The sequence below is a fragment of the Trichechus manatus genome, unplaced genomic scaffold (assembly GCF_000243295.1).
Source record: "Trichechus manatus latirostris isolate Lorelei unplaced genomic scaffold, TriManLat1.0 scaffold00017, whole genome shotgun sequence".
NCBI lineage: Eukaryota > Metazoa > Chordata > Mammalia > Sirenia > Trichechidae > Trichechus > Trichechus manatus.
Window position 1 is genome coordinate 23,018,272 of NW_004443953.1, and position 11,358 is coordinate 23,029,629.

The 11,358-nt window shown below is 39.9% G+C and overlaps 1 non-coding gene across 1 annotated transcript; it reads left to right on the forward strand.

Annotated features, from left to right (window-relative positions):
• Positions 1–2,291: 2,291 nt before the first annotated feature.
• Positions 2,292–2,422, forward strand: LOC111819758 (small nucleolar RNA SNORA41). Its single transcript, XR_002823330.1, has one exon. It is a non-coding gene; the product is annotated as a small nucleolar RNA SNORA41 (small nucleolar RNA).
• Positions 2,423–11,358: the final 8,936 nt, after the last annotated feature.

Genomic DNA, 11,358 nt, shown 5'->3' on the forward strand with positions numbered 1-11,358 from the left:
TAACCTTGATCACTTATGGTGCCATCTGTTGGCTTTCTCCATGGAAATATTACCAGTTTTACCTTTATAATTTATAAATATCTTGGAGAAATACTTTGAAACTACACAAATATCCTCTTTCTCCTCAAACGTTAAAACCAATTTTAACATATATCAGTGGATCTTGCCTGCAACAATTATTAATGTGGTATTCTAATGGTGATTTTTTATTTCCCTAGTTCCATCTACACTTATTAATTGGAATTCTTCTGTAAGAGAATACTTCCCCTTCTCCCTCATATCCTTAACTATTCAGTTATTTATTTCTCGCAGTATGGACTTATGAATCAATTTTTCAAAGCTCCCACATGATTCTAATTTGTACCCAGGGTTGAAAACCACTGGTAGGTGGTCTTTGAGCCTGGCTCATAACGTACCCTCTTTCCCATTCTGTCTGCTAACAGAAAGGCCTTGTTCCTTTCAATATATATGTTCTTGGTATGACATGTTCTCATAGTTCTACAGACTCCTCATTTCCAACTCAGTGTATCTCCCCTCTGCCTTAGATAAGCTTGGCCATACATTGAAACATCATAGCTCAGAAGTCTTCTAAATTTCTGAGTCTAAACCCCACCTCAGAGCCCCAGTGGTTAAGAAACCAAAAACACCAAACCCATTGCTGTTGAGTCAATTCCGACTCATAGAGGCTCTATAGGACAGAGTAGAACTGCCCCATGGGGTTTCCAAGGAGTGCCTGGTGGATTTGAACTGCCAACCTTTTGGTTAGCAGTCATAGCTCTTAACCACTACACCACCACTGTTTCCAGTGGTTAGAAGCTCAACTGCTAATCAAAAGTTGAGCAGTTAGAATCTACCAGCTGCTCCTTGGAAACCCCATGGGGCAGTCTACTCTGTCCTATAGGGTTGCTATGAGTCAGAATCGACTCAACAGCAATGGGTTTGGTTTTGGTTTTTGGTAAACCCCACCTAATAACCTTTCACCTATCCTATTTCTTCACACCTACTGAAATAAGTTTTGCTTTTAGCAGGAACCCAAATCCTATAATACTTCCACCTCATTTTCCTTTAGGATTCACTAGCCTCCTAAGCAATTAGATGTGTTTAATCACTTCCTTGTTACATTCTCTAGTATCTCAAGAATCTATCATGCTAGTTCAGAGGGATTCTGTATCATTGCTCTTATTATCTGCTTTTCACTGCATTGCACTTAGTAGATGTTGTATTTTCTTGAAACTCAAAGTATGAATCACAGACCAACAACATTGGTATCACTTGTGTGCTTGTTAGCAATGCAAAATCTCAGGCCCCACCCCAAACCTACTATATTCAGATTAGAACCAGTGCTTCTAAGTCTGAGTTCTCTAGAGGAGCAAAACCAGTAAGACATATATATAAATATAGAGAGGGATATTTACTTCAAGGAAATGGCTCACGCAATTGTAGGAGCCGACAATCCCAAATTCGTCAGGCTGGGGACATTTGCTGGCTCATGGGGTGGCTGGGGCTGGTGAATCCAAAATGCAAAATGTGTAGGTCAGGTGGCAGGCTGGAGACTTCTGCAGGCTTAAGTCCCAGGAACCAGAGATCAAATGACAAGAAAAACACAGGGTTGAGAAAGAACAAGCTTTGCCAGAGCATCCATTTATATACTAGAGGTAGGCTACACACCCACCCAACCGCCCTCCATCCCCAAGGAAACTCCCCTTTCAACTGATTGGCTGGTCACATAAGAGCACATAATCGAATGTGATTACATTATACTACATCATGGAAGAGCACTCAGTCCAGTGTCTGCCAAACCACTGAGAATCATAGCCTAGCTAAGGTGACACATAATATTAATCACCACAGTGCTCTAGTCCAAGGATTCACAAATTTAATGTGCATATGAATAACCAGAAGATCTTGCTAAAATTCAAATTCTGATTAGTAGGTATGGGGTGGAGCCAGAGATTCTGCACCACTAACAAGCTCCCAGGTGAAGTTGATGATGCTGGTTGTTGATCCACACTTTGAATATCAAGAATCTAGTCCAGCTGTTCTCAAAGTGTTGCTCCAGACTAGCACTATCAATATCACCTGGAAAATTGTCAGAAATGCAAGTTCTTGGACCTCAATCCCACAACTACTGGATCATAAATTCTGGGAGTGCCCCCCCATCAGTGTTTTAACAAGCTCCAGAGGTGATTCTGATGTACGATAAATTTGAAAAGCACTGGTCTAGTCCATTGGTTCTAAAACTAGGCTGTGCATTAGAATCACCTGGGGAGCATTAAAAAAACACTGATGCCTTCCACAGCTACTGGTCTGCAGCTGTTCTTAGGATAGCAGTTGTGGCATTCCTCTGTGGGAAAGAAACAGTTACATGATTAAACACCTCTCTCAGCAAAACATAAAGTGGGCATATGTCTGACAGACACAAGGAAAAAACAAAAACACTGATGCCTAGCTCCCTTACTCAGTGATTCTCTAAAATGAACATAAGATACATTCATATTCTTTCCAAGTGCCCAAGGAATATTTAAAAGACAGACCACATTCTAGGATATAAAACAAGTCTCGATAAATTTGAAAAGGATTCAAATCATACAAAATATGTTCTCTGCCCATGATGTAATTAAATAAAATATCACTAACAGAATGATACCTGAAAAATCTCCAAATATATGGAGGTCAATAATACATATCTAAATATCCCATGAGACAAGGGACATATCAAAAGGGAAGTTAGAATCTTGAAGGAAAATAAAAACATATTATATCAAAAATTATGTGATACAGCTAAAATAGTAATAAAAGGAAATTTTAAATCACTAAACACCTGCATTGCTGTTATTGTTAAGTGCCGTTGTGTCAGTTCTGACTCATAGCAAACCCATGTACAACAAAACGAAACACTACCCAGTGCTGCACCATCCTTACAATCGTTGTTATGTTTGAGCCTATTTTTGCAAACTGTGTCAATCCATCTCATCGAGGGTCTTTCTCTTTTTGCTGACCCTTTACTTCACCAAGCATGATGTCCTTCTCCAGGGACTGGTCTCTCCCAAAAAGGTGTCCAAAATACATGCCATCTCACTTTCAAGGTGCAATCTGGCTGTATTTCTTTCAACACAGACTTGTTTGTTCTTCTGGCAGTCCATGGGATAACCAATATTCTTCACCAACACCATACTTCAAATGCATCCATTCTTCTTCAGTCTTCCTTATTCATTGTCCAGCTTTTGCATGCATATGTTGTTGTTGTTAGGTGCCGTCAAGTCAGTTCTGACTCACAGCGACCCCATGCACAACAGAACGAAACTCTGCCCGGTCCTGCGCCATCCTCACAATTGTTGCTCTGCTTGAGCCCATTGTTGCAGCCACTGTGTCAATCCATCTTATTGATGGTCTTCCTCTTTTTCGCTGACCCTCTACCTTACCGAGCATGATGTTCTTCTCCAGGGACTGATCCCTCCTGATAACTTGTCCAAAGTATGTGAGACGTAGTCTTGCTATCCTTGCTTCTAAGGAGCATTCTGGTCGTACTTCTTCCAAGACAGATTCGTTTGTTCTTTTGGCAGTCCATAGTATATTCACTTTTCTTCGCCAGTACCACAATTCAAAGGAGTCATTTCTTCTTCAGTCTTCCTTATTCATTGTCCAGCTTTTGTATGGATACGAGGAGATTGAAAATATCATGACTTCGGTCAGGTGCACATTAGTCCTCAAAGTGACATTTTTGCTTTTTAACACTTTAAAGCGGTCTTTTGCAGCAGATTTGCCAAATGCAATAAGTTGTTTGATTTCTTGACTGCTGCTTCCATGGGCGTTGACTGTGGGTCCAAGTAAAATGAAACCTTTAACAACTTCAGTATTTTCTCTGGTTTTCATGATGTTGCTTATTGGTTCAGTTGTGAGGATTTTCGTCTCCTTTATGTTGAGGTGTAATCCATACTGAAGGCTGTGGTCTTTGATCTTCATTAGTAAGTACTTCAAGTCCTCTTCACTTTCAGCAAGGAAGGTTGTGTCATCTGCTTATCACAGGTTGTTAATCAGTCTTCCACCAATCCTGATGTCACACTCTTCTTCATATAATACAGCTTCTCAGATTATTTGCTCTGCATACAGATTGAATAAGCATGGTGAAAGACACAATTGTGACACACACCTTTCCTGATTTTAAACCACACAGTATTCCCTTGTTCTGTTCAAATGACTGCCTCTTTTTCTATGTACAGATTCCACATGAGCACAGTTAAGTATTCTGGAATTCCCATTCTTCATAATGTTATCTATAACTTGTTATGTTCCACACAGTTGAATGCATTTGCATAGTCAATAAAACTCAGGTAAACATCTTTCTGGTATTCTCTGCTTTCAGCCAGGATCCATCGGACATCAGCAATGACATCTCTCGTTCCACATCCTCTTCTAAATCCAGTTTGAATTTCTGGCAGTTTCCCATCAATGTACTGCTGCAAATCTTTTTGAATGATCTTCAGCAAAATTTTACTTCTGTGTGATATTAATGATATCGTTTGATAATTTCTACATTCTGTTGGATCGCCTTTCTTTGGAATTGGCACAAATATGTGTCTCTTTCAGTTGTGTGACCACATAGCTGTCTTCCAAATTTCTTGGCATAGACGAGTGAGCACTTCCAGCACTGCATCTGTTTGCTGAGACATCTCCATTGGTATTCTGTCAGTTCCTGGAGACTTGTTTTTCACCAACACCTTCAGTACAGCTTGGACATCTTCCTTCACTACCATAGGTTCTTGATCATATGCTACCTCCTGAAGTAGTTGAACATCCAGCAATTCTTTTTGGTACAGTAACTCTGAATATTCCTTGCATCTTCTTTTGAAGCTTCCTGTGTTGTTCAGTATTTTGTCCATAGAATCCTTCAAACTGCAACTCAAGGCTTGAATTTTTTCTTCAGTTCTTTCAGCTTGAGGAATGCCAAGCGTGTTCTTCCCTTTTGGTTTTCTAACTCCAGGTCTTTGCACATTTCATTATAATACTTTACTTTGTCTTCTCAAGTTGCCCTTTGAGATCTTCTCTTTTACTTCATTATTTCTTCCATTCACTTTAGCTACTCTGTGTTCAACAGCAACTTTCAGGGTCTCTTCTGATATCCATTTTGGTCTTTTCTTTCTTTCCTGTCTTTATAATGATCTTTTGCTTTCTTCATGTATGATATCCTTGATGTCATCCCACAACTTGTCTGGTATTCAGTCATTAGCATTTAACGCATCAGATCTGTTCTTGAGATGGTCTCCCAAGTAAGGTGGAATATACTCAAGATTGCATTTTGGCTCTTGTGGACTTGTTTTAATTTTCTTCAGCTTCAACTTGAACTTGCATATGAGCAATTGATAGTCTGTTCCACAGCTGGCCCCTGGGCTTGTTCTGACTGATGATATTGAGGTTTCTTACAGTATCTTTCCACAGACGTAGTTGATTTGATTCCTGTGTTTTCCATCAGGTGAGGTCCACATGTATAGTTGCCATTTGAGTTGTTGATAAAAGATATTTGCAGTGAAAAAGTCATTGCTCTTACAAAATTCTATCATGCTATCTCTGGTGTCATATCTATCACCAAGGCCATTTTCCAACTACAGATCCTTCTTTGTTTCCAACTTTTGTATTACAATCACCAGTAATTATCAATGCACCTTGATTGCATGTTCAATCAATTTCAGATTGTAGAAGTTGGTAAAAATCTTCAATTTACTCAACTTTGGTATTAGTGGTTGGTGTGTAAATTTCAGTAATAATTATACCAACTGGTCTTCCTTGTAGGCATATGGATATTATCCTATCACTGACAGCATTGTACTTCAAGATAGATCTTAAAACGTTCTTTTTGATGATGGATAAGTTGCCATTCCTCTTCAATATGTCATTCTTGGCATAGTAGACAATGATTGTTTGATTCAAAATGGCCAGTATCAGTCCATTTCAACTCACCAATGCCTATGACATCTATCTTTATGCATTCCATTTCTTTTAACCTACTTCCAATTTTCCTAGATTGATACTTCATACTTTCCACGTTCTGATTATTAATGGATATTGGCAGTTGTTTCTTCTCATTTTGAGTCATGCTACCTCAGCAAATGAAGGTCCCAAAAGATTTACTCTGTCACATCATTTAGGTCAACTCTACTTTGAGGAGGTACTTCTTCACCCGTCATATTTTGGGTGTCTTCCAACCTGAGGGGCTCATCTTACAGCACTATATCAGACAATGTTCAGCTGCTATTCATAAGGCTTCCACTAGCCAGTTTTTTCAGATGTAGACTGTCAGGTCCTTCTCTGTAGTCTGTCTTAGCCTGGAAGCTCTGCTGAACCTTGCCACATGGGTAACCCTGCTGGTATTTGAAATACCAGTGGCATAGCTTCCAGTATCACAGCAACACACAAGCCACCACAGTATAACAAACTGACAGACACATGGTGGAACACCTATATTAGAGAAGAAGAAAAGTCTCCAAACCATAAAAAAGGAGCAAATGAAAGCCAAAAGTAAGCAAAAGAAAAAAATAACAAAGATGAGAGCAGATATCAATGAAATAAAAAATAGAAAAACAATAGAGAAGTCAACAAAACTAAAAGATGGATCTTTGAAAAGATCGATATAATTGATAAACCCCTCACCAGACTAATCAAGAATAAAAGAGAGTGACGTACATTAGTAATAGAAAGGAGAGAAGTGTTATCACTATGGATTCTACAGATATTAAGAGGAAAATAAGGAAATATCGTGATCAACTTTACACTGATAAATTCAACAACTTAAGTGAAATGAACAAATACCTTGAAAGACACAAATGAAAGTTTATGAAGCCCTATGAAAGTTCAGTTTGTAGTTTGGATCCCTTTCTCCCCGCTAAGAAAACTTTGGGCTTTGGTGACTTCACGGGAGAATTCTACCAGACTTTGAAGGGAGAAATATAGACTTTTACTCTATAAAAACTCTTAGAGAAAATCTTGAGAGGAAAGACACTTTCTAATTCATTCTACAAGTACAGCATCACCCTGATACCAAAACCAGATAAGAAATTAAAGAAAAACACAGACCAATATCTTTCATAAACATAAATATAAAAAGTTTTAAAAACAGTTTAGCGAAGTAAAACCAAGAATATGTAAAAAGATAATGCAATATGGCCAACTGGGATTTATCCCAGGAATGCAAAGTTGATTTAACATTCAAAAACAATCAAGGTAATTCATCATATAAGCAGATTATAAAAGAAAAAAAAAAAAGATCATCATCTCAATAGATGCGGGGAAAAAAAAAATGATTTGACAAAATCCAACATCTATTCCTGGAGAAAATTCTCAGCAACCTTGAGGAAGGTAACTTCCTCAACCAGATAAAAGGCATGTACTAAAACAAAACAAAACAAAAAACCCTACAGTTATCATCATACTTAAATGGTGAAATATTGAATGCTTTCCCTCCTATATCAGGAACAAGACAATGATCTCCACTCTGATCACGTCTATTCAACATGTACGGAGGTCCTAGCAGTGTAATAAGGAAATTTATCCTAGATATTTACCCAAGAAAAATGAAAACATATGTCTGTACAAAGACTTGTACATAAATGCTCATAGCAGCTTTATTTGTAACAGCTACAACTCAAATGTCCGTCAACAAAGGAATGGATAAACAAATTATTGTTTTATCATACAATGGAATGTTACTCAGCAATAAAAAGGAATGAACTTTGATGCATACAACCTCTTTCTGGTGAAAGAAGCCACACTAAAAAGAGTACAGGTATGCATGGCTTAATGTCCCTTGGGGCAACATCCCATCACATATATGTCTGTGGTCCCATAAGGTTATAATAGCGTTCAAAAATCCCAGTCAGAGAATGGGACCTAGCAGACGTACTTTGCTAAGTACAGAGATCCTATCTGTTTCTCACTAGCTCTCTGGGTCCTGTGTCCACCCTGGCAATAGAAAGACAGGGGGAGGGTGTCAGTCCCTGCCCCCATCCACAGCTGCCTGTTCCTGGGCGCCTTGTGTGTGACTCCTGGGCCAAGGCTGTGGCTTCTCCTGAAGTGACTGCCACCAAGTGGTCTGGGCTATGGCAATGGTGGAAGGAGGAGAAGGAAAGGTGGCAGGGGAAGAAGTGGAGGAGAAGACTTGGAGGAGGGGTAGGTGGGGCTGGGAGAGTTTAAAGCTCATTAGGTGGGGCAGGGGAGACAGGGAGGGAGAAGAGAAGGGAAGGGAACTGATGGCAAGTGGGCCCAGATGCAGAGACCATGGTGTTCACACAACATTCAAATCACGTAACATCCTATTTCATGGAACACATCCTGGATGTTAAGTGGCACATACCTGTATATACTGTATGATTCTATTTATATTGAGTTCCATAAAAATACAGACTAATATATACTGACACAAAGCAGATCTGAGGTTGCCTGGGGACAGTAGAGAAGGCCAGGGGAAGAGATTACAAAGGGGCATGACAAAACACATGATATGTTCACTGTCTTGATTGTGTGATGGTTTCACAGGTATATACATATGTTAAAACTTATTGCATGTTAATTATACTTCAATAAAGTTGCTTTTTTTAAAAAACAAAACAAAATTCCAGACTCATCTCCTACACGAACACACGTTAAAATCAACAACAAGGAGGAGGGACCAAGATGGTGGGGTAGTCAAACGCGTCCCGTGGACCCTCTTACAACAAAGACCTGAAAAAACAAGTGAATCAATTATATATGACAATCTAGGATCCCTGAACATCTAAGGCAAAGCTGAGGAACCAGACTGAGTGGAACAGGGAGGAAGAGACAGTTCAGAAGAAGCAAGGAGTAGCCAGACCTGAACCAGCGAGAGCCTGAGCCCTTCAGGCCTGAAAAGCTCACGGGTGAACAGTGAGTCAGGCAAGTAGCGGTGCTCGGGAGGCATATTCTGCACCAGGAGAGACCCAGCTGCAGAGAATCTACTCGGCAATGCAGAACTAGTGAGAAGCAGCCCCAGACTGGTGAAAGATAAGTACTTGCATACGGCCTACCGCACAGATCAAAAACACCCCCCTTAGGGAAAAACCTCTCTCCCATTTACGTCCCCGCTCCCAGCTCTGCACTGGGTTCCAGACCAGCTTCAGCAATTGCCGAGTCCCATGGGCCAGAAGTACGATTTGTCACATACCCTGAGCCATTCTCCCGGCCATGGAGAGTGAACAAACTAACAAACAGGAGAAAAAATAAACTGTCGACTCCCCGAAGCAAGGAACCCAGGGAAAGCACAGGTCCTTTGCCTAGGCACAGGCTTAAGGGATCCATGAACTTTGAGTGCCTTTCCCCCTGCAGAGACTTGTGTGGGCCCATTTCAACAGTGTAAGCCCTCATTACCGCAGTACAACAGGGTACACACCTAAAGTCTATCTTGAACTGTTTCAGCTGTGAGGTGGCAGGTTTGTGACATTTGACACTGGTCCACCCATTAAGCAGGGTCTTCACCTACCCACGTCAGAGTCCTGAGGACTGGTGGCCCCACCCACACCACTTATCACCTGTGATAGGGGCCTAAGAATAGGAGATGTCTTCCAGTCCTTACAGCCAACAGTACTGGGTGCCCATAGTCCGGATGCAAAACCCACCTACCTACGTGCTCTAGAGAACAGGGACACACCTTCCTCTTGGACACTTGGGGGTGGCCATCAGCCCCCTGACTTGCTCAGGGTGTGTGCCCCTCCTGCAGCCAGATGCCTGTGCCTACACCAATTACTTATGCCTGTCTAGGACTGTAGGTGAGAGCCTGCACCACACACTTGGTGGCTATCTACCTGGGCACCTGAGCTGAATCCTTAAAGGAGGAGTGGGCAGAATCTTGAGCTCACATACCTAGTAAAAGATCTAACAACCTGGCAAGAGGACATTAGAGCTTGAAAGGTGACAATAATCAAACTAGCTCATACAAGTAGCTTATTTGGTCATATCAAAACAAAACAAGAAGCTAGGATATAATAAGCAAACACAAAATAAATAAATATAATAACTTATTGATGGCTCAGAGACAACAGTCCATACCAGATCACAAAAATAGGTAATTCATGATGGCTTCAGCAAGCTCCCAAAATAAAGAATCCAGAAATTTTCCACAGGAGGAAAATTTCTTGGAATTACCGGAGGCAGAATAAAAAAGATTAATACACAGAACACTTCAAGAGTTCAGGAAGGAGATCAGGCAAAATTCAGAAAACGCAATAGAGGAAATTGATAAGATTAGAGAAGAGCATAATGACAAATTTAAGAGGCTGCAAGAATCCATAGAGAGACAGCAATCAGAAATCCAGAAGATTAACAACCAAATGTCAGAATTAGACAACTCAATAGAAAGTCATAGGAGCAGAATTGAGGCAATGGAGTCAGAATTAGTGATACTGAGGAAAAGCACTTGACACCAACTTATTTGAAAAAAATCAGATAAAACGATTGAAAAAAAGTGAAGAAACCCTAAGAATTATGTGGGACTCTAACAAAAGGATTAACCTATGAGTGATTGGAGTACAAGAGACAGGGGGATAACAGAGAATACAGACAGAATTGTTGAAGATTTATTGGCAGAAAACTTCCATGATATCGTGAAAGATGACAAGATACCTATCTGCGATGCCCATCGAACCCCACATAAGGTACATCCCAAGAGAAAGTCACCAAGACATATTATGATTAAACTTGCCAAAACCAAAGATAAAGATAGAATTTTAAGAGCAGCTAGGGACAAACGAAAAGTCATCTACAAAGCAGAGCCAAGAAGAATAAGCTCGGACTACTCAGCAGAAACCATGCAGGCAAAAAGGCAACGGGATGACATATATAAAGCCTTGAGGAAAAAACTGCCAGCCAAGAATTATATATCCATCAAAACTGTCTCTCAAATATGATGGTGAAATTAGGGCATTTCCAGATAAATAGAAGTTTAGGTAATTTGCAAAAACCAAACCAAAATTACAAGACATACTAAACAGAGTCCTTCCATTAGAAACTCAGTAATATCAGATAACAACCCAAGACTAGATCACAGTACAGAGCAATCAGATATCAACCCAGATAGGGAAGACACAAAAGTAAATCAAAGCTAAAACACTGAAAATAGAGAAATAGATGTCAATATGTAAAAGATGACAACATTAAAACAAAACAGAGGGACTTAAAAAATATACACATAGATTTTTCATATGGAGAGGAAGTCAAGGCAATATAACGAAATAAAAGACTGGTATAGACTTAGAAAAATAGGGGTAAATATTAAGGTAACCACAAAGGAAACTAACAATCCTACAAGTCAAAATAAAAAACTAGAAAAATATAAAGACTCAGCAAACACAAAAT